Here is a 24,924-nt window from a genome sequence, read left to right as displayed (position 1 = left end):
ATTCTATAGCTTGCTGTCTTTACAGTTCAAGAAAAGTAAATAAGTGTTACATATATATGTTTATATACATACCTATGTACACATATATATTTATAAACTGATGTATCTATGTACATACATATATTAAAAGATTTAATACATGAATGCAGTCTTGAAGAAACAAAATTTCATGCCCTGTAGGCATGGACACAGAATGTAACTCTTCATGAGAATATACTGTTCAGCTGGTGAAGTTTTCAAATATCAAGTCTGTGGACATCTATATAAAATATATGTGCAATATAAAAAATATTCCAGTCTTTTTTTTTTATTAAATGCAATTTGGAGGTAAAATCCTTGCACAAGCAAAATAAAAAGATCATCATATGCCTCTCACTCTTTATAGAGTAGATTCAAAACTCATGGAAACTACACATACTTGTCTCTTTTTTAAATCAAATGTGAAGTATTTTCCATTACTTGTATAGCAGGACAAAATTTAAAAAATTTATATCCATTATGGGTGCCAAAAAGGTGTAAGATACAATCCCAAAGAAGAAATGCATCTTCAATATGTAAAATTCTTGCTTTGTTATGACATTGTATTGAAGAGCTAGAAACAGAAATTTTGAAATTATGATTTTGTTCTGTCAGAAAGAACAACCTGCAGATCTTTTAGAGGACATTCAGAGCCCTCTTCTCCTAAGTGTCTCCAGAGGAGCCAAAGTATCTGCTGCAAGTCACAGAAATGGAAAATGTTCCCAGTACTAATTCCCATTAGTGTAGAACTGCCATAAGGATCTGGCATTTCTCATACAGAATATACAGTACAGGAAAGTATCAGATAGCTTATGTAGATTTCAGTGGTTGACCAGAAAGTTATGATACAGTTTTGTTTCATTATTCATTCACACTGTTACCAATAAATGGGCTGATTACTCTCCCATTCTTCGTCTTGGTTAATGTTTAACACAATCCTACAGAACAAGCATTGTGTGGTTCCTTAGGCTGGTGGTTTCTGATGAATGAGCATTGTATTAACCCACCAGGTGTGCAAACAGTTCTTCAACTGGTAAGAACACAACATGTCCTAGAGCCAAGACAGGAATTTGAGCCCCATTTAGGTTTGAATCTAACTCTTCACAGAGCTGAGATTAATCTCTGCTGAGAGCAGAGTGGGAGTTTTCATTATCTCCATATAACTACTTTCATTGTTGCAGAGATAAATTGTCAGCCTGATGTCAGGAGACCAGAGGACTCCAGTGCAAGACTGGGTGATTTCAAGAACAAAGGATGCCAATCATTCAGTACCTCAGCTAGTCAATAAGGCTGCTGCATATGCTGAAAAACAATGCAGACTAAAATACCATAGGAAATTTATACTCAAATCACTTCTTCCCATGGACAGGTATATCTGAAAGCAGCCTATCGGAAATGACCCAGTTTGTAACATCACATCACCATGGTCCTGCTGGAATGCAGGCCAACATTGTGCCCTTGTGGCAAAGAAGGCTAATGGAATTCTGCGCTGCATGAAGAGAAGAGCTGCCAGCAGCTTGTGGGGCAGGTAATCCTTACCCTCCATTCAGCACCAGGCTCAGAGGAATCTCCTGATATTGTACACACTCCTGAAGGGATGCCACTAACAAGACATAGCCTCTTTCCAGTGGTTCCACATGACAGAACCAGAGGCAACAGGCCCAGATTGAAAGACTGGAGGTTCCATTCAAACAGTGGAAAATGTTTTTTTACTGGGAAGGTGACTGAGCTCTAGCAAAGATTGCCCAGAGATATGATAGGATCTCTATCCTTGAGAGACACAGTCTTGGGCAACATGCTCTAGGTCTCCTTACTGGAACAGGGAAGTTGAACCAGATGACCTCCTGAGGCCCCTTCCAACCTCAGCCCCACCATGATTTTGTGTTTTGTTCAGAAAAAGTAGCAAAAGTAACCCCACAAGAAGTTTCACACAAGGAAAAAAATAGAAGTAAATCTTAGGATCATTAAAAACAGCATCACACTTGTCTGGGTTCTCAGTATGCTGACTGGAAAGAGGCAAAAAATTTCAATAATATTTTACCAGAAATGACAATATATATTGAGATAAAAATTTTATGACGTTCTATTTCTCAAACTAAGAGAAAAAGTAGAACTGGTGCATGGCATATAGGTGAGTAGAGAAGTCTGCTTCCTCAGCAGTATTTATCATGTTGTTCTATATTCACAAACTGTATACAGGCAAGGTCATACAATGTCTAATGACCTATCAAGACCTATCAAGATCACTTAGACCCAAACCAAAAAGGATTCCAAAAAAAAAAGGTATAGGAGCTGTACTTCTTCATTTGACATTGCCACATGTTTCTGAACATCTGAGAGATTTTATAAAGTAATGGGCTGACATTAGTAAGGAAAAACAGAATTAGGGACACTTTCACTGTGCATTAGCTAATTCCTAATTTAATATCTCAAAGAAGGCTGAAACTGGAGAGAAAACTAGGCTCTGCAAACCAAACACAACTAGTTCTCCATATACTGTACTGACATTTGGTCCAAGAGATGCAAGACTGGAGTCCATAATCTAAATTTGCATCCAATTCCAAAAAGTATTCTACCTTTTCACAGTCTACTACCTATTCTACTATTTCACAGCCATTCTCACAGTGTGCATGGTATTTGTTCAGTATTAATGATCAAGGGAGCAAACTGTCTTTCACCAATCAACAAAGGTTTCCATTCTTCTGTTTAGGTCAGTGCTGGAGACAAAACATTTCACTGGCTGACTGCATTACAACTAAGAATAGATTCTGTTGTAAAACAGACCAGTCAAATACAAAGCTATGCCTATTTTTCTCCCATGTTATGTAAGTTTCCAGAGGCACTCAAGTTCTCATCTTGACTTACAGAAAGAAGAAAAATGCAATGAGACCACAAACATATGGATGTGGATGTGCCTGTAAGTCCAACACAGCACAAAAAAATTGTAACTGTATTTGTTATTAAACAGGAGTGAAATCCAGAGGCTGACAGCTCTGGAAGCACATCTCAAGTGCACTCCCAGACAGTCAAAACTCTTGTTAAGTCCAGACAGTCCACACCTGCTACAGCCTAGAAACACTTAGACATGCCCTGTGCTGATTTCCATCAGCATATATCCTTGAGGAAAAAGGAAGAAAGTCCTAAAAGCATCCATGATGCCCCAAGACAGGACAATTTAGGACATTTCATAGGACAAACTCCTTGAATAGTTTAGTTTTTTATAGTTTATATATATATATAAACTATCTATGAATATTCTTAATGCAGACAAGACACTAATGCAGGAAAAAATAAAGTTAACCTTAATAAACCTGTGAAAATTAGTTTACTTACCTTCACATTGTTTGTTATACCACATGTGGTGTGGACAAGTCGTAATAAAAACTGCAAAAATACCACACAGTTCTCCCACAAACACCCTGCAGAAATTCTGTACCATTTTGGCACTGCACTGGTGTTCCTCACTTAACACTAGAAGACTTTTCTCTGGGAAATATTTGAAGTCCAAATCCTCAAAAACACACCAAAAACAGTCACTGCACTTAGTAGGATGCTAATACAGGAAATAATTGTCCATGAATGGCAGAATATTATACTCTTCTAAGTCCCAGGTAGGTTTTTTTTTTCAGTATGGGTTTTAAGACCAATTCATCTCTCCGTTAAATATTTCAACATGAGCATTTGACAATCTTTAACAGCAGAAATACAGTAAACTTACAGTAAACGTGTAACATTTTATACATAATATAAGAAGGCATACACAGAGACAAAGGAGAACTATACTATTAAATAGTCTGCTTCTGGGGGTAAATTAAATTTACTTAGAAGCTTAAAAGACATAGCATCTACTATTCCTTAGCACCCATAACAAAATTTTGGTCACAAATTTTCATTATGTTCATTCATCCACAGTGTCTGGCTTAAAATTTTCAGTTTCAGTCTTCTACTGCATACACAGGTGAAAAGAATAACTGCAATGGGAAGAGAATCCACATCATAATAACGAAGGATGGAAACACCTAAAACACAGAGGTATGGGGTTTGAACAGGGAAACATGAATTCTTGAATAAATCAAGTTTACTGAGCTCTAAACCAATGAGCAGCACTTATAGCAGGAAGCAGGCCCTTTTGCTCTGTGCCAATGCTACCATAGCAGCAGTCTCTGCCTATATGATTATTCTGCAACAAACTCATTTTGACATATTTTCATAGTGCCTTTAGAAACAGAAGAACTGGCAGCTCTTTGGTGTACAATCTTTGTGTGCTGTCCTGGCTTCCATTTCATTCATTCATTCACATGTGTACAGGATTAAAATATGTTGTATGCTTTATGTTAGTCAACGGTCACATATTTTTACTAGATTTCTTCCACAAACTACAATCTGCGCTCCTTCTCTTTCTCCAGAAAGATTCATATTCCCAGCATGTATTTCAGAGTGCATGCCACAGACGTTTCTTGCTGCTGATTTGAGGACAGTGGAATGTCAGTATTTGGGTGGTCCCCTTGCCAATGCAGTCTCCTTGCAATCTCTGGGTGGTCAACTCAGTGCCAGATTTCTCACCTGTGGTGAAAATACTGATTTACTCCAGGGAAACAGTCAACACAGTTAGTCATATAAAGGATGCCACTGGGAATATTTTTTCTAAAAATTGAGATCCCATAAAATACTTTTTCTTAACACGTAAATCTCCTAGGCATACCTCCAAGATCATTTTCCACTGCTTCTCTAAGTACCTTTTTTCCACTTACAAACAGCAGCAACACCAAAATAAATTTTCTGCCCTAGAGACAAACCCAGTACAGTTGCATTTTCCCCATAGTGGACGACACAAAAAAATACCCCAACTCTAGTGTGCAACCTTGGCCTCAGAAAATGGGCCAGTGGGCTATGGTTTCCCCCTGCCGGGCCCAGCAAGAGATGATTTTTAGCAGAGCTGCTGAGCCGGTTTTCCTTGTGAATACATTTTTCTCCTCTAGTTGTGTTTACTTCTCCTTAAACCTGAGATAATTGGACAATTTATCTTATATCAAGTTCCCAGAAGCCAGAAAGCATATTTGGGCAGCGTTGAGTTTCACAGATTCTTTATGCAGCTTGCCATAGTGGGCAAAACCCTTCAGTGGTCTTTAAGGAAAATATGATTTTTAAGGCTCTTACACTATGGAGAAGGAACATATGTGTTCCTAGTTTCATTGTGAGATATACAGATAGCCCTCATACCATGGCCAGTGAAGTACCCCAGATAAAATTTTCCTAGCACTGGAATAAGCTGGTTTTACTACCTTGTGGAAATCAGTCAGTCTGAAGGTTGTGAGGACACCAACAGTAAAGTGCAGCACAGAAAAATGTAAAACTTTGAGGGGATGACTAGGACAGGGAACATTTCAACAACCTAGACATACACAAGTCCATGGCAACTGACAGCAAGGACCAAGTGGCACTGAGGGAACTGGACAATGTCATTCCTTCAGTCATCACAGCAATTAGATAGCGTGTTCCTAAGCACTGAAAGAAAGAAAGCTATTATCATTCCTATTTACTAGAAGAGGAAGAAAGAGGATCTGGAGAACTACATGCTGATCACCTTTGCTGCTTCTCCTGGGAAGATGATGGACTGGACAGACCAAATATATAAAGGACAAGAAGGTTATTTGGAGCAGTCAGCATGGATTAATGAAGGTGAATCATTAGTGAACAGCCTTATGGCCTTTTATGATGACATGAGCATCCTGAGGTGCATGGAGAGAGAGGAGAATGAGAGAGGTTGCTTTATCTTAACAGAGCATTCCACAGTGTCTCACATCACACCTTCCCAGACAAACTGATGAAATACAGAGAAAGTAAATGGAAAACGAGGTGAAAACTGACACTGACAGGCTCAGAGAACTGTGATAAATTGTCACAAAAAGCAGCTGAAGGGCAGCTGTCTACAGTGTACTCCCAGCACTGATTCTGGGATCAACACTGCTTAAAGTCATCATTAATGACAGGACTGAATGCACTCTCAGAGAGTTTTCAGGGGATAGAAAACTACAAGAAATAATTAATATTCCTGAGTGTTGCTATTCAGAGGGACTTTACAAGCTGGAGAAAAGGGTAAACCTCATGAAATGCAGCAAAAGGAAATTTAAGGTCCTGTCCCTGAGAAGAAATAACTGCAGACACAGTATGTGCTGGGGGCTGGCCAGCTGGAAAGTAGCTTTGTGAAGAAGGATCTCAGTCCTAGAGAACAAGCTGAAAATGAGCAATGCTGTGCATCTTCATGGCAAAGATGGGCAGCAATCTCCTGGGCTGCACTACGAAAAGATTTGCCAGCAGGTCAAGAAAATTGTCCCTCCTCTTTTCACAAAGCTATTAAGATACTTCTGTAATTCTGGGTGGAGATCTGGGCACTCCAGTACAAGAGACATGGAAATGCTAGAGAGAGACCATTGCAGGACCATAAAAACCTCAAAAGACTGGGGTATCTTTCACAGAACACCAGGCTGAAGGAGCTGGGTCTTCTATAGCATGGTGAAGACAAAGCTCAGAAAGATCTCGTGCATTTGTAAAAATACTTGCTAGAAGGATGTAGAGATGATAAAGCCAAAATCTTCTAAGCAGTGTTCTGTGACAAGATGATGAGCAATGAGAACAATCCAAAACACAGGAAATTCCCAATAGGTGTAATAAACCCCCCCTTTTTTATTATAGAGGTGATCAAACACTGTAACAGGTTGCCCAGAAATGTTGTGGAATCTCCATCCTTGATGATACCCCGTACTCAGCTAGAGATGGCTGGGGCAACCTGCCACAGTTGACCTTTTCCTCTTGCTGGAGGATTGTCATAGACAATGTCCAGAGGTGCCTTCCAACATCAGTGACTCTGCATTTTACTGTTTTATACTTCTTTCCTCTGTAAAGGATAGAACTCACAGCACGCTCAAACCAGGTGACAGGGAAAAAAGTAGGAAGCTGAGGAGAAAGAAAGTGGCAGGATAGATCCTGCATTACCAAACCCTTACACAAAATAGCATCAGACTGGAAACCCACAAGCAACAGCAAATGTTCAACTAGATCAGAACTTCTCTTCCTTTTTCTAAGTCTAGCTTTAAAGTGTCATGGTAAACAAATATAAAAATACACTATTTTCATCCAGTTGAATAGCTCAGAGTTATTTTCACAGGTGAACGAGTATTTTCTTTCACAATGCATAATGGATCCTGATTATCTGCTTTCCTTAAGGTTACAAAGTCACTTTTATCACAGAAAATATGTGTGAAAGTGTATCTAAAAGGCTTCCCTGTCCAAGCAGGACTTTTCACACATTCTTCTCTCTAAAAGTTAAGCGCTATTCCTTTCAAAAGCAAAATCCTTTTACAGAAAAATGCAAGGATACAGAGATGATAATTAGTCCCAAAACTTTTAAAAATGTTAGGTGCACATTTTTCAACATTTCTGCAAGTCCAAAACCAGGGTCAGCTTTTCCTTACTAATAATTAGATTCAACTTGAAACCTTCCTTTAAGTTTTATGCCTAATTCAGTACAGGGCTAAAAAACATGAAAAAACTAAATTGAAAAGAGTATTTTGTAAGGGTTGGTGGTCAGCATGGAAGAGACAGGATGCACTTCTGTATCTCTGAATTGTTCTGAAAGCATCAAAAGAGAGTTCTGTCCTCCAGCTGAGAGGAAATATTAAGAAGCTCAGAAAATAATTTCTTGTCAATGTTAGGTAAGATGCAGAGATGTTTCTAGGATCATGCAGACTTGAGGAATTAAAGGCAGTTCATGTTGATATGAGAGGGGCAAAAAAAGTACATGGATTTTTCTAGCAGACAAGAGCCACATCTAGCATTATTTTTTCTCTATTTTTCTGTTTTGAAATGATAGTATATTTCTGAGTGATCCTCCATGAATTATAAGTGTCACCCATTTCAAGTTGTGCTGTAGGTATAATTTTATTAAATCATCATAGTTTAAGAGGTTCTTCACTGTCTTAAGTTTTTCACACACAGAAGCAATTTTATTCTGTATGTTCATAAAATTACACAACGAGTGAAAATTCACAGGATAGTGCCTAATCTGGTAGAAGGCTTCCTATGACCTCTTGGCTTGGATATCTCCCTGCAGCTCTATCTTGTGTTTTATTACAGAAAAAAAACCTACTAAATTTAGAAGCTATACTTAGAGCATTTTTCTAGAACAATCTAAATTTTATAAAACAAAAATGAATTATGGTTTTGTACTTGACTCATTATCAGCACTCAGTCTGGTTAGGAAAACAGTAAGACTAAGGTTTTCTGTTGTTAAGATTAACTTGAAAATACATATATATACACAATTATTTACTGACAAAAGCTTATTGAGACCGAGCAGATAAAACAAACATATTTTGGAGAAACAAAGTATTCAAGACATAACCAACATCCCAGCAGAGCACAGCTCTTCACAATAAATTGTTCTTTACACAAATTCACCTCAAGTGCCAAAAGCAATATCCACTTTTACTTTACCTCTAATATATGTCTGTATCCCACGATGAAGCCATAATTCCTTTTTGGCATGAACTTCAAATCTCTACTTAATACACCAGGAAAAAGTTCTGCAAAAACTACTCCCCCACATCTGACATTTAGGCTATAGTTTAAATGTAAATCTATTTTCACTTCTCTAGGCCGTGTGTAAGCAAGGAATTATTTAATCTCCTCTCACATTCATTGCTTTCCTAAGCCCACCTCACACCAACTATTACATTACACACAAAATCTTCTTACACCATATTCATAACACACCAAATAGTAAACACAATTGAAAATATCTGTTTATGCAAGAGCTGATCCATACCAAGGACTTATTCCTATCTACCTCCCCATAAATGTCTAGGACTCTCCTTAGACATGGAGATAATAATTATGATCCCAAAGTGCTACCACAGGTTTTATCTGCAGTCCTGAAGGACTCTGTTACCTTAGATACTTACTTTGCAGATCACAACTCCTTTCTAAAGCAGTGTTGGAGGAGGGCATGGTTGGCTGTTTTCCTATTCTCTTTTACATCTTTGGAGGCAGCTGGTAACTAACTTGCCTAACAGAAATTTCCATACAGCTTGCAATTACAGAGAATTATGCAGGAAGAACAAGCAGATGAGAACCTCTGTAGATACATAAGAGCAACTAGACATTCACAAGCCCTGGTCCTCATGGGGAACTTCCAACACCCCAATAGCTGGTGGAGGGAAAATGCAGCAGGGCATAAGTAAACCAGGAAGTCCCTGGAATGCACTGATGATAATTCCCATCTCCAAGTGATAGAGGAGCCAACAAGGAGAGATGCTATGCTGGACCTTGTTCCCACCAACAAGGAGGGGCTGGTGGGGTACGTAAAGCCCGATACAGCCTTGGCTGCAGCAACCATTTACCTGTGGAATTCAAGACACCTAGGACAGCAAGGAGGGCACACAACAAGTTCACTGCCCTTGAGCTCAGGAAAGCAGATATTGGCCTCTTCAGGGATCTGCTTGATATAATACCATGGGATAATTCTCTTCTCCTAGAGAGAACAGGGGCCTAAGAAAGACAGTTAATATTCAAGGACCACCTCCTCCAAGATCAAGAGTAATGCATCTGAAAACAGAAAGCCAGTCAAAAACTCTGGGAGGCCTGGATAGATGAAGAAGATCCTGGAAAATCTCAAATGCAAAAAGGAAGGACACAGAGGGTGGAAGCCTCTGTGTAGCCTAGGAGGAGTACAGAGAGATTGTCTGAGGAGCCAGGGATCAGCTTAATTAAATCTGGCCACAGACATCAAAGGCAACAAGAAAACCTTCTACAGATAAATCCATGATAAAAGGAAGACCAGGGGAAATGTGGACTTCTCCAGAGGAAAATGGGACACCTGGGTATCCAGGATTTGGATAAGACTGCCGTACTCAGACTTTTTTTTCCTCAGTATTGGCAAGTACTCTGTGTCATGACCCATCAGTAAGGAAGGTGATGTTTGCTATAAATTCTCATCAGGCTGTTCAAGACACCAGTCCACGTGATAGAGAACTCTTATGCTTTTACTATGCAGTCATCTTAACTCTGGCAAGTAGTCCTCTATTTAGTCTCAAAAGTGCTGGTTAACAAGCCCTTTACTTTTACAACACATTTCCAAAAGATTCCAATTCCTGCAACAAACTCCAATACAGAGTAAGGGGTAGAACATGATAGGTGCACTTTGCCCAGACAAAGCAAGTTAGGAGAGGAATAAAGACATAAGAGAGAGAAAGAGAAGAAAGAAGTTTACCTGTCTGTAGTTCCATGTTGATCATGCTGCACAGATAGTCTGGATCTAGGATAGCTAGACAAATAGAAAAAGAGGGAAAAGGAGTGCAGGCAGGACCAAATTTTTATAGTTAGCCTGCTGTATGTCTCTTATGCAAACTAAATTTTTTGTGCCCGTTCATTCACCCATGAGCATCCAGACCTCTAGGAGGTGAGTCAGGATGGGCATCCCCAGGTGGAAAGGGAGGTTGGCTTAGAACAGAGCTGTCCCACCTCCACAGAATCTTTCTTCCAATCACAACTTTTCTTTCACAACAGTCAGAATGTCTGAGATGTGCCTGGTCCACACATCTTGTCACACCAAGCTGCAGGAGGCAAAGCTGGGACTGGGTGAATGAAGAGAGCAGATCTGATTCAAAACCTCATCTAAGAGGTCTGAAGGCACAAAAGTCCCTGGGACATGATAAGAAGAATTCATAAATCCTGATGGAACTGCCAGAAGTGGCTAAGCCACCATCATCATATTTGTGAAGTAGTGACAGTCTGGTGAGGATATCACAGAATGGAAAAGAAAAAACATAAACCCTCATTTTTAAAAAGGGAACAAAAAGACCTAAGTAACTACAGGCCAGCCAGGCTCACTTCTGTGCCAAGCAAGATCAAGGTGCAAACCCTCCTAGAAACTATGCTAAGGCCTATGGAAATAAGGAGTGGCAGTTAACACAGCTTCACTAAGGACAAATTGTACCTGACAAATTTTGTGGCTTTCTATGACAGGGTTATAGCATTGGTGGACAAGGGAAGACTGACTGACCTTTGCATTTGACACTGATCCACCCAACATCCTTGACTCTAAAAAGGATTTGAGAGATTGAACTCTCAGTGAATAAGGAATTGGCTGGAAGGTCATGCACAAACACCTCAATGTGCAAGAGGAGACCAGTGGTGAGTGCTGTCCCCAGGCTTCACACTGAGACCAGCACTGTTTTAACAGAGGCAGGTACAGCAGGATCGAAGGCACCCTCAGCGAGTTTGCTGATGACACCAGGCAGTGTGGTGGGGATGCCATCCAAAGGCACCTGCACAGGCTGGAAATGTGGGGTTGTGTGAATGTCATGAAGTTCAACAAGGCCAAGTGCAAGGTCCTGTACCTGGGTCAGGGTAATTCCAAACACAAATACCATTGGTGGAGCACAAATTGAGAGTGGCGCTGAGGGGAAGGACTTAGGGGTATTGAAAAGACATGTGACCAGCAGGTCAGAGAATGTGATTCTCCATCTCTACTCCTCTTTCATGAGATCCACTTGGAGAACTGCATCCAGCTCTGGGGCCCCCAGCATAAGAAGGATGTGACCATGTTGGAGTGAGTCCACAGGAGGCCACAAAGATGATCAGAGATCAGCACCTCTCCTATGAACACAGGCTGAGACACTTGGGGTTGTTCCACCTGGGAAGAGAAGGGCCTGGGAAGATCTCATAGCAGCATTGAAGAATCCAAAGGAGACCTACAAAAGAGCCAGAGAGGGGCTTTATACAATGGCATGTAATGACAGGACCAGGTGGAATGGCTTTAAACTGACAGAGGACAGGTTTTAGATTAGGTGTTATGAAGAAATTGTTTACTGTGATGTTGGTAAGACATTGGAACATATTGCTGAGAGATCTTGTGAATACCCCATTCTTGAAAGGGTTCGAAGCCAGGTTGGATGGTATTTTGAGCATTGGAATGAGATTATTTTTAAGGTACCTTCCAATCCAAACCATTCTATGATTTTGAGATTCTAATATACAGCCAGATTAGCCCTGTTTGGGAATTCTGAAAACATTCCCACTCATGTTTTTTTCACCTGCTGTCATGTAAAAACTTATATTAGGAATAGGGACATATAAATTATAACACTAATTTTATTTACATTCTTGTCTATAATTTACCTAAACTGTAATCTGGAAGGAGTAAAAAAAAATTCAGGATGTATTAACTAAAAGAAAGCATACTTAAGGTGTGACTTGTCCTGCCTAAATGGCAAGAAAATGCAAAAACTGGATAAGCTATACACCAAATTATTTTGCTGCTGTGTATTGTAACATACACATCACCACCATCAAATGCAAGGAAATATAAATTGGAACAGAGGAACAGAGATTATCTCTAGCTTGAGAACTCTCAAGGGTGTATGTAACCTTTTAAATGACAATGACTGAAAACATTAGAGGCTCAGATCCATGCACTTTTTTCTTTGAATAATTCTAGAGGTAAAAGTTTTGCTCATTAGATGAAGACTACCTTACAAAGAGTAAGTATTACACTTTGGAGCATCGTGGTTACAACTTCTATGATTCTTTCAAATGGTATTCTCAATAGATCTGAAATGAGCATAATTTTCTTGGTGTACATTGTATAACAAAATGGGGAGACTTAAGCTGAAAAAATGTTGCTGTTAATACAGTGAAGTTGTCTTCTCACTGGACAACAGAATTTGAGCTACAAGGAAAGTATTTTTTTCAGTACTAATAGTAAAATGCTTATTCAGAAAGCAGATGAGGTATTCTTTCATTCTTCAAAAGGATGTTAGGACCTAAAGCAATCACACTGCAAGTGTGCAATCAGTGCCTCAACATCTTACAGTAGATAAGAGTCATAGGAAGAAGCCAAGGGCAAGTCTTGAGAAACACTCTTAGAAAACATTGATGTCTCTATCTAGTATTCCCCAAGGTGCTAACAGCACATGCTATTTAAAGCAAAATGAGGAAACAAGACTGCAGTGTTCTGCAGCTAGTTTAGATATCCAGCTGTGAAACTGGTGCAAGCTGAATGTGAAGCAGTTGATGTAAGAGCACAGGATGGATGTTAGGTGGTGTGCCAGATCAGCAGCTTCAGCTGGCAGCCCCACCTGCTGGTAGCATCCCAAGAGCCTCCGAGCAACACCAGCCTGCTGCTCCACAGAGTCATAGGAACAGGAGCAAAGCCAGCATGCTGTTCCAGAGCTGACTTATGGGTCATTCCTCTCTGCTGGAGCCGGTCAGGAACTGTAACTAACCCACTCAGAGCTGCATGCCTTAGGCACTGCAGCTAAGGAGGTTTATCTGAAACTCTAACAATGGCTCAAGTTGCTGGCTCCAGATAGTGGCAAAAGCCACATAAACACTCACAAATACATATAAAGATATTCAAAACCACCAGCATGTCCATATCAACACATTAAAAGGGTTCTGCAAAATGTCTCCATGTGAAAAAACCTTATTAAAGCACATTATTTAAGAAAGGTGTGAGAGGATGATCAAAGAATATTCTAATATCAGATAACCAGAAAACCCTCCAGTTAGGTAGAACAGAACTAGTTATAATCTAAAAATGCTGAAAATTAGGAGGACTTGGGATGGGATGAAATGCAAAAAGAAGGCCAAAATGGAAAAAAAACCCCAAACCTATAATGACAGACATGCCTGCCTTTTTCTCTCCTTTATGTACTTAAATATAGATAATCAATTAGTTATACTGACTTTGGTTTTTAAGTAATATAACAAGGTCTTAATGCAACTGTGACTCTCAAACCTTTACATCATCAGTTTAATAGCTCAAGAACTGAATACAAATTTTCTCACTAAGAAAAATTACTTTGAAGGTAATTGGGATTTCCTAGTCTGACCACAAACATGGAGCTGGCAACAGTGTGAGTTAGAAATCCTCGACAGCTTTTCATTGCAAGGATGGCCTTAGCAATATCTTACTGTCACTTTCTACTAAATGTTAATTTTTCAATGGTACCTAGAGAGAAATGAGGATAAACAAGTATTTTGTCTTTTCCCAACACTCTAATACACCCACCCTATGAAATAAAAAGAACCTCATAAGCTCCCATTTTTGGCTGAGGGAGAGGTTGTTTTTGAGACTGTGTTCCTCCTCATTATCCATAAGTAAATCCACCTTCCACATAGTTACATTATTCCTTTATTATGCAGTACATCAACAATGTTATATTAACTTTCAAAAGTGTCCTAAATGAACTACTTGACCTGGAGTCACAAAATAAATATTATTTTGAAGGAGCCTATTTTTATATTTGGTAAACTGCAACAGAGCTTCAAAATACACTCAGGCACAAGCAAATTAAAACTTACAGACTGCTTCAATGCGCCTCTGTAATAACTACTTCTTTGCCTATTCCAGCCACCTGGATCTTTGTCTTACCAGGCACAACCAGAAAACATATGCTGCACTTAACCTAATTCTCTGCCTCCTATCTGCACAGCTAAATACAGAGGACTTGGGTAGAACTGCTGCTGCCACCTCTACATTCATGAGAAAGATCAAGGTGGATGAGACCACAGTCTCTCTCAGAAGAAAAGGTGCCTTTTACATCATCCTCAGCAGCACCAGAAGCAAGAAGCCTGGTTTCTGAACTCTCAGCTGGATATTTGTCGCAGATTCTTGTTTTGATACAGCTTTTTTGTTGTTTGGTCTTCATTCTTGGTTTGGCCAGATTCACATTGACATTGCTGAGAAGCCTGTAAACAGTCCAGAAAGATCAAAGTGGAATAGAAGAGAGAATAGGACAAATATATGGCTGCAGCCCATCAAGGGAGCAAGCCCTGAGTGCTGCTTGTAGAGGAGAGAAAGACAAAAGGCAATAGTATTTCTACCCTCCCTCTGCCACTTAATGCCATTTTAATTTTTCAAACCAGCTGCCCTCTTGTGCAGGTATTAATGCTGTTCATATTCAGTAAGTAAATGTCCAGCAGAGAAAAGTGAATCAGTACAAGGTGACTCATGCGAGCAATGTCTGCAGCCCCAGCAGGTTCCATGAAATATTCAGGCTTTTATGATATTAATGTGACTATTTGTCAGACGAAACCTAAACTGAGACTGGTTTGAAATTTGATGCAGCAGTGCCTCAGCACGTATCTGTCAGATTTAGAGAAAAATTAAAACAGCAAGGGTCAGTTAAAAACTGCCAACACCTTTGCATTCCCAAATAAATATCTTTTAAGAACCTCTTTCATCACAACATGTTTCAAAGGTACATAGATTTACAGTACCTTTTGAAAGCCTTAAAAGATATTTTCTCTTTACCAAAAGCCCCTCAACTCTTATAACAGTAGTTTGTTTTGTTAGTGTAATGTATTCCCATAGCAGAAGGAATACTTTGCCAAGGCAAACATGCTCATGATCACATTATCCATAAACCTGAAAGGAACATTCTGCCTAAGATCAAGATTCAGACCTACACAAAGCTACTCCAGCTGCACCGATAATTACAAGCTGTGCAAAATTTGCACATGGTAGCTGTCAGAGGACTTAACACCAGCAGGAACGCACATGGGCAGACATTTCTGTTAGGGCTTACACGGGCATTCTCTCTGCACAGCATTAAGTTTTTAATACAAAACTTTAGAAATAACAAAAAAACCCCAAACCTGCTACTTCTTATCCTATTAAATTCTTTCCCCATACTGCTATTATCATTACATAATTCTTTTATCTCCACTGATACTTTTTCAATTCCAAAACACTTTAGAAGATTAACACAAACTCTGCCCAAGGAAAAAATCATATCTCCCCAAAACATTTCAGGAAAATCCTAAAAATAAATACTATCAAAAGATGGCAAAAATCAAGAAGGATTAGTACAATTTCCCAAACAAATTACTTGCTGATTTACAACTGCACAGAGATTAATACAAGTTTTGCAAAAAGAAAAAAAAAATGGGGATGTTCTGTCCACAAAAAGGTCTTTGAAAACTACTGGGATAAAAAATTTATCCAACAGTGGTAAATTGGCTGGTTTTTTTATTGGATCAGATCAAAGGCACCACAGTATCTGAAGCACTGGTTAACTACTGATAGAAACTCTGCTTTCATGTCCTTTTGCAGTACTAAGCTACAAAAGTTTGCAAGCCCTGCCATGCGTTTACTTCAGTACCTGAGCACGGCTTAGGTCACTCAGTCTGAGTTGATCTCATCACCATCAGGCAGCATTCCACACACTCGCGACAGCAAATTAGTCCAACCTGCTGCAAGAGCCATCTGGAGGGATTTTTGTAAATTGCATGCCTGCTCCTGTGGCAGAACATCAAGGTATAAGCAAGTCCTCATTTTTTTTCCTGGATTTCTTTCAAATCATTTGATGTGCAGTTACTCACGTCATTAATAATAATGCCAAAACAATCTAACTACTTAACAGCTGTCTGTGAACACTTTAAGCAACCAATCTTTTTAACTATATTCATTAAACATTTTGTAGGTGTGTCAGAGGTTTTGTTCTTCTGTGACAGAAGGCAGGTTTTCCATTAAGTCACTATTTGCCTAGAGGTTCTGTAAAATTCCATTTTATAACTGTAAGCTTTTATAGTCTTCAATACAGACTGCATAGATTACAGCTGCAGTTTACTCATATTGATTGTTGCATGAAGGGGAGGGACTGAAATTGGGATGCTCTCTATAGCTTCACTGTTAAAGATATAGAAAGATGGGAAAAAAGTGCAATTGTGATTTTAAAACCTCCCTACTACCAAATATTGGATGGAATCAAGAACTACCACAGCACCTCAGAAATCATACTCCATTCAGGTTTCGCTATATAGGAACAGCAAAGCTACACCTAAAAAAACCCTGCACCTCTTTGTGCCCATTTTCCTAGTCAAACTGTCTGAAGTAATTGCATTCATGGCCTACTGGAGGGGACAATCAATTAATTAGTTTAAGGTTCCTTGTGTTAGTGAAGAGAAGCAGTTCTTAATGGAATGATTCCTTGGTGACTTGCTTGCCTTCTTTTTCATAGATGAACAATCCCTGTGTCCAAACAGTACTCCAGCAACTGCAAGTCCTCTATGTAGGAAAATAGTATTAGGAAAGTATATAACTACTGTTAAGTTCTGGGGGCATTTGGCAGCTAGACAGTGAAAAGGGAAGTGATCAAATTAGTCCTCCAGAGAAGAATATCCCACAGGAGACAGCAACACTGATATCCCCCTTCTAGTTAACAGGGAAGCATGCTGGAGTTCCATTCATCAAAACCAGGAAACTCTGGTCAGCACATAAGTTTTTCTTCAGTAACAGCAGTGGAAAGAAGAAATTTTAGCTTCATAAAGATGCTGCAGAAACATAATCCTATTTCAGTTTTGTAGCAATTCAAAAGGCAGAGTTATCTTTCTGAAAGTTTAGTTTCATACGGTGCAGGATCTTCTTTAATGGTGATGTTGCTTCATCTGTCATCCAAATAAACCAACATTCCATTATGCAAGAGTACTGTCACAACTGCCACGTACAGGATATTCTTCCATATTCTTCCAAATTCTTCCTTCCTCTGCTGTTCTGGCTGCTGTGTTACATCAGCCACTGTCTTTCTTTGCCCTCTCTCAAGGCCTTTCCTTCTTGTAGTTGCCTGCAATTTGTTCACTACTTAAAAATCTGACACTTTTTGGACTTCTCCTAAAGTCCTTTTCAGGAAAAATAAATCTGTTGTATTCAGTTTATAGGAAGCAGATACTGATTCAAAGCTATTTGCAGCAGTAAAGTATATTTCTTTTTTTATACTTTCATGATCTTGCATTGAAGAGAGATCTCTGAGACAGCTCTGCATTCCAAATCATTCAAAACTAAAACACATGCTGGCCTGATCAGCTACTTCACTGCAAATCCATAAAAGCAAGTTATTCCTACTTATGTATCATCATAATCACAGTACACTATTGTGTTGCTAGCAGCATAAATTTCAAGGAGCACAAGTTCACAAATACCAGCAGCAGGTCTATTCCAGTGGCTACCAAGAGAGTCCTAGACATGCTTTTGATGATAAATCTTGCCAGAAACCTCAGGATTGTACAGTTATTTTGTAGAAAGTCTTGAGAGCTGTTTCTAGGACATTACTGAATTTCTGGTCACAGAGGGAATATCACTGCCTTGAAAAATCATTAACAGCTGCAGTCAGAACTTTCTTTCTTGAACCAATGCTATTTCAGACACTCAAACCCTTTCATATTTTTCTGCTGCATTTCTCAAGATCACATTCTAATGAACTATAACATCTTCTTTGGAAACATGTGAAGATAACCCATATGAAAACACTCTAAGTAGATAATTTTAAAGGAAGACTATTTTAAAAATAGTCCAGATGGGGAATAATTAGTACGTTTTTTTCTTTAAGTTCAACTCCAGCTCAGAGGCTCCCAGGCTTCAAAATCACACATCTTACCTGAAAGAGAGGGATGGGGGGGGATATTTATAACTGCCTTCCAGCTCTTGTTACTTACACACTCACTGATACTGGGGGTGGGTTTTTCTCATGTTTGGTAGAGTGGTTGATTCAGCATCTCTCCTTGATATGACCATACTTATGGGAATGGGTATCAGACTCTGTGCTCCCCAGTTGTGCAGTAAATGTGGTCAATAAGCACAGGGATGCGCTGCAAGACAATACAGAGAACAGTGAGAAAAAGAGTAGAAACAAATCCTAATTTAGTTTGGCAACAGAGTGTGCCCCAAAAAGAGTGGGAAGACTGTTGGGAATACTGGGTTGGGAGTGGTATGAGAAAACCAGGACAGTACAGTTTTGTGCCTGACTGATGAATATTTTCTTTGTTCTTAAGTCATAGATTCTGAAATTTTTCCATACACAAAGTCAGTGAAAAGTTGGTTTTCCCTTTGATTTCATATTGAACTTCAGTTGCATTTTGCATTAAAATTCGATGGTGAACGAGTAACTTCAAAGTAAGGACACAGACAGAAGAAAATCTCTTTGATGAGCTAGTCAACATAGTGCCTCAAGAGTCAAGTTATAGAAAATGTGAAATTTCACACAATACTGCAAAACATCTTTCCTCGCTTTTTAATTTCAAGATTACAAGAAAGCAGGATTCTACTTACCCTTTCAATCAGAATCTGCAGAACTTGATGAGAAAAGTGAATGAAACCCTCATGAGGTACCCTTCATGAGAAAGTGCAGGTCATTGCTATATAAATGCATAAGGCACATAACCTTTCCCAGCATTACCACACTGAAAATGCAGTTATTTTAAAAGTTGCTGGCTGTTTTCATCACCTTTGTTCAGAGGAAACCATGTAAACTGAAAAAATACAACAGATAATAAAGTTCCTTTGAGATTTCCAAATTATAGCATTACAGCAATTATATTATGCAAATTGGACATGATAATTTATTCTGACCAGGACTTCCACACACAGAACAACCCTTACAATGTCCTTCTCTGCAAGAAGTCTATTTTTGTGGCATATACAAGAAGAATGGATTGATGAGCCTTCGCTATTTTATAATAAACTGTCAAAACACTTGAAAATATTGCCCATCAAAAACAAGGACAAAGTTGTATTTTCTTCTTCTACCCACTATTCTACATTAAATTTTCCAGAGCTGGAGTTAATTTCCCCATAGCAGACCTCATGGTGCTGTGCTTTGCATTGGTAGCTAGAAAGGTCTCAATAACACACTAGTGGTTCGGCTACTTAACTTCCTAAGATAAGGTAAAATGGCAAAAGCTTATGTAGGATTCACAGATGGATCTTTGTGTTTTTGCAGTGGAAAACCTGCTGGGCAAAATTTAGCCCCTTCATTTTCTAAGTCATTGCAGCAATCATCACTCGGTACTAAATTCCAGAAACATCCTGAACTGGACTGTGAAGATGTGATGCTTCATATAATGCTTCTATTGTCACAGGACAATGAGGAAACCACTATGAATTATAATTATTCCTATACTACAATTAAGGAGTAATCATAAAAATATATTATCCACACTAATATGAGGCTTTTTGAGGAGAAAGAATAGGCTTGTCTACTTGTGCTTCATTCAGAGATAAGTATTCTTCTGAATAATTTTAATTTTAAAGTTTAAGTTTTCTGATTGCATTTATTGTAGAACAGTTGTGTTTGTCAGAATAATGCTCTAGAGCTGATATTATCATAAAACTTAAAGGGCTAAATTATTTTACACTGCTCAAGTACCATGCTTTTTTAAGGCTCCCAGTAAAGCTATTTATTAAAAGAAATCTAGTTCATAACTATAGGTTCAGAAAAGGAAAACATTTAATGCCATTCAAAACCTGGATTACACATACATCTTTATTGGAAGGAAGGGCTCAATCACATAATTTATCAAAAAAGGGAGAAAAGTTGTCAGTACTTTTGGGATGCAATTGGGAATTTCAAAAATTTGTTCAATGCTTGCAATTTTGCCCTACAGGTAGTTCTTCTACAATGATGTATTCTGTATCAAAAGTAGCTGTGGTTTGATATATATTTGTATGATGAGTCAATGCTCTCCACACAATTACCATACTAAACCTTGCTCTAGAAAATGATATCTAGAAAACCAGGACGTATGCACTTGTTTTTCCAACATATATAGAAAGACTATTATAAATACCAATAAGAGAAAGTAATATTTCACAATGAAGATTACATTAGAAACCTGGATTTCACTCATGTGACATACTACTTTTCAATGCAAGGGAAAATGTAGGGTATTTCAAAGAAGAAAATAAAAATATGGTACTCATTCTAAAATACATATTAAATGCCTTAAGTTATCATTACTCTTTCTATCTCTTGGCTTACACTCATCTGACCTTTATCCTTCTAGAAACAAGCACCTAAAGGCAAAGACCAAATCCATGTCTCTTGTGGCAGACCTTAAAGAAATTACTAAAATTAATAATTAGATATAGTCAAATATTAAGTATCCCTTGAGGTATCTGCATGGTCTATAATTTCACTGCCCAAGTCTACATTGATTCAGTGATCTCAACATTAAAGTAGTATTAAAATATTAGTCTAAAGATAGTCAAAGGTAGCCACACATCAGTAGACAACTCAAGGTAAACTTCAGTAAGTTTTTTTTTCTATCTACCAAGATACCATAGCAATTAAAAAATTCCTAACAATAAGGGGAAAACATACCATTAGTTACCAGACAGATGTTAGTTTACAGTCATTTTTACAACTCTTTTTCCAAAATTAGCTAAAAAGTGTGCACAAGCACAATTTCACTGATAAAAATTCTAAGAGATCTGATAGCATGCCATTCACAGGTGTTTTCTTTGTTCTTGAACCCATTCATGACTCCTATTTTTACCACTTTAAATCCTAAATATTCATGAGAGGCACAGCAGGCCCATTCGTACACTAATCTGTTCACTCACAGCACTGAGTTATAGTCTCTAAAGACAAACCAGAAATTTCTCTGCTACTGCTCTAGTATAGTGAGCTTAAGCAACCTGTTAGGAAGCTCCCAAATTCTCTTTCCCATTTCAGGATGTCTTTTCCTTTTGCCCAGTCTCTTCATGGTATGACCTTGTGTCTTAGTAGAAGGCCCACAACAGTTCTCTATGCTTTTGAGATAATAAGTTTTCATATGCCTATTGGCATGGAAAAATTATTTCATGTCACAATCACAGTGGTAAATGACATGCCAAAATAAAGGACCTTTGGGATGGGATCCTTTTCCTGGCTGCTTTTTTCAGTCATGCTGGTATGGCTTCTCAACTTGCTAAAGAAGCCAGTTGTTTCTCACTCACCTGCTCCTCCAGCTCCAAGAATTATGTCCTTCACTTATGTACACAAAGACAGTTTTACTCTCTCTCAAACCCTTATGTCTTATTCTGCCTACACTGTCATGGGTCTTTCCAGTTCCTAAAGACTGAATACCAAAACTACAAAGCCCTAGTGAAAATGTGGTGCAAACTTCAGCCCAGGAGAGGTAGTGATGAGCAGCCTGAACACCTCCCTGGACAGCATTTTACCCTACAGAAACACATACCCCTCACACGACAAACTGTAACGGAACAAGTGCCTTAGCCTCCTTTCTTCCGGTATCCAGCCCATGGTTTCTTTGTGAGTGTTCCTAGCCACACTACCAGTCTCTGTAAACTCAGACATTGAGAGAAACAAGCCACAGGATGGCACAGATTTGCAAGTCTACATCATCTCATCCAGTATAAGGAATGGGGGTGTTATTATGTACATAGACAATAAACGTAGATTCAGTTGGTATTCACAGGGATTTATGAGATTTATCATGAAAAGAGGAGAGTGCTTAAGCCTTTGAAAGTTGAGTAGGATGTTTTCCTCTCTGTCTAAATCACATTGCTCACCAATCAGATGCTAAAACAGCAGAGGGAAAGGCAACCAGAATGTGAAGTTTACCTGGAAACAAACATGTTGTTTGTTTATAGCAGCTCAAAAACTGTCTTGTACATCCATGCAGCAAGAGCAGAGCTGACTCTGGAGAACATAAACCTTTGTTTTCCATAAAAACCTTAGATCCAAGCCTGGATCCATTAAGTGTTGAACCTGTTTTGGGCCCTTCACTATGAGAAAAACATTTAGGTGCTGAAACAAGTCCGGACAAGTGCAACAGAGCTGGTAACTCTGTAACTCAGATCTGGAGCACCAGCCGAGGGAGCTGGGGGGTATTTATTTGGGAGAAAAGGAGACTCAGAAGAGACCTTACCCCTCTCTACAACTATCTGAAAAGAGGTCATAGTGAGATGGGGGTCATTCTCTTTTCCTCAGTCACAAGTGAGAGGATGAGAGAAAACAGCCTCAAGTTGCACCAGGGATGTTTCGATTGCAAAAATTTTTTCATAGAAAGGATTGGCAAGCATCTGATGCTTAAAGACCAGTAAGGAAGAAAAGGTCTTTTTCTTGGGGTCCATCTGGTTTCTAGATGTCGAAAAAGATTAAATATGCATAAGCAAAAGAGAGGCCATCCTTTTCTTACAGTAATAGTAGCTAGAGAGCATGCTAAACTCTTTCTGACACAAGTGCCTGTGATCCCCACACAAGTAGTCCCTTCTTGAAATAAATGGGCAGGAGATCTTTCTCCTTTTTTTTGCCTTTATTAAGAAGAATCACCTCAGGTGGGGAGAAATCGACGGGTTGCGCCCACACCGCCGCTGCTCCCAGGAGTGGCACGGAGAAGGAGGGTGATGCAGCTTTGTCCGCTGGTCTGCAGACAGAGCTGGGGATTCCGTCCTCACGGGAAATTAGCAGATTCCTCCCTTTTTGTCTAACACTCCAGGGCGTCTCTTTAATCAGCATCTTTTCAGGTTAGGGTGAGAAGCAAAAAGGGTCCAAGCAGGTACGGGACTACGCTCCCATCCTTAGACGTCACTTAGGTCACTTGTTGGCTCGTAATTTTAGGGGTTTTTCCTGGGAAAAACTGTAAAAATTCGGGGCGCAATGCATTTCTCATCTGCATTCTGGCTCTGATGTCACTGCTGTTTTCCTGGTACTTAGAGGGTCTGTCCCGTGTCCCTCCCTGGCAAGCGGCCAGCATCAGGGGGACAATGGTTAATAACCAGCCATTAACAGGTAATTGAAGAACTTTTCTTTGGCAGTGAAACTAACTTACAACAACTGGTCTGACTTGTTTTTAACTCTGCCACCTAAAAAAAAATAGATAGCTTTTTATTCATAACACTTCTCATTTGGAGTTCTTGCTCATGCAACATCTTATCATTTTCAGGTCTCTCATATCTGATAGTGCCTAGGAAACAAAGCAGTACCTTAACAAGAATCCCAGCAGCTTGTAGAAGACAGATGGATCTTGACCAAAACCCCACATGAAAGCACCATAAGATCTGCAGAAGTTCTGATGTAACCAAATACATTGCGAAGCTCTACAGAAGCAGGGAAATTTGAACAATAGATAAAATCAGTAGGAAAACTGGGGATGTAACAGATGATGCATACAAATTTCTGTTTATTACTAAGAAAAAGAACTACCAATTATTTTTACATTTACACTTCAATGGCTGAGATTCTACTACTGGTCCACAGGCCCTTATTAACTTCCACCCTCATCTTAGGTTTCATAGACATTAATAGGAAAAAGCAAGAGTAAATACAAAACAGAAGTTTAAAGTAATTTAATGTTTTATTGAGTAAATACAAAACAAAAGTTTAAAATCATTTAATGTTTTATTTCATGTTACTTTTAAAGACATTTTAGGTAACAATATCAATTTTATTCATCACCTGCTGGGGTTTGATCCCAGCTCAACATAAAAACACTCCACCATTGAGGTTATAACAAAGGGACTTAGTTTACTAAAATCAGAATCAGTGAAAGCTTTGCTATCAAAGCTGTTAGATGCATGTATAATTATACACTAGTAGCACTGTATTCACCATCATATAAGGGATTCTTTCAGCAGGGAGAATTTCTTGCTTTCCAAATTGTAAGACTAAAAATTCAGTATACATAGGCCCAAGGAAAGACAGTGTTTAGAGAATAAATGCAACTGAAAAATATGTTAGGATAATTTGTCTTTGGCAAGAAAAAAATCTCACAATCAATGAGATCAAAGGCAACCTAAATAAATGTCACCCCCCATACAACATTGTATCTAGAGGGTGGTGTCAAAATATAGAGCCTTCCAACAGAATATTTTTTACCTGCTATATATACTTCTGTAGCACACCTACATACCTAAAGAAGACAACCAGTTTATTTTTACAGAGATCTCACAGCATACTTGAAAGAGTATAGTTCTTTAGTATTTCTCCACAGCGTTAGAGCCTAGAAGTTAATAGTCAATCCCCGAGACAGACACATGCCTCTGAGGCATATGCATGCTGGCAACTTTCTCCTTACACCTGCCCCAAAAACAGGGAATTACTTTTCATGCAGAGAGGCAGCCAG

General features: G+C 38.9%; 1 long non-coding RNA gene across 1 annotated transcript; it reads right to left on the bottom strand.

Annotated features, from left to right (window-relative positions):
* Window positions 1–3,392: 3,392 nt before the first annotated feature.
* Window positions 3,393–19,274, bottom strand: LOC135290944 (uncharacterized). Its single transcript, XR_010353775.1, has 3 exons — window positions 19,127–19,274; window positions 18,514–18,666; window positions 3,393–4,581 (listed from the first exon to the last, which is right to left on the bottom strand). It is a non-coding gene; the product is annotated as an uncharacterized LOC135290944 (long non-coding RNA).
* Window positions 19,275–24,924: the final 5,650 nt, after the last annotated feature.

This window comes from Passer domesticus, chromosome Z (assembly GCF_036417665.1).
Source record: "Passer domesticus isolate bPasDom1 chromosome Z, bPasDom1.hap1, whole genome shotgun sequence".
Taxonomy (NCBI): domain Eukaryota; kingdom Metazoa; phylum Chordata; class Aves; order Passeriformes; family Passeridae; genus Passer; species Passer domesticus.
The sequence above is the reverse complement of the archived record's forward strand: the minus strand, read 5'-3'. Positions and strand labels throughout refer to the sequence as shown.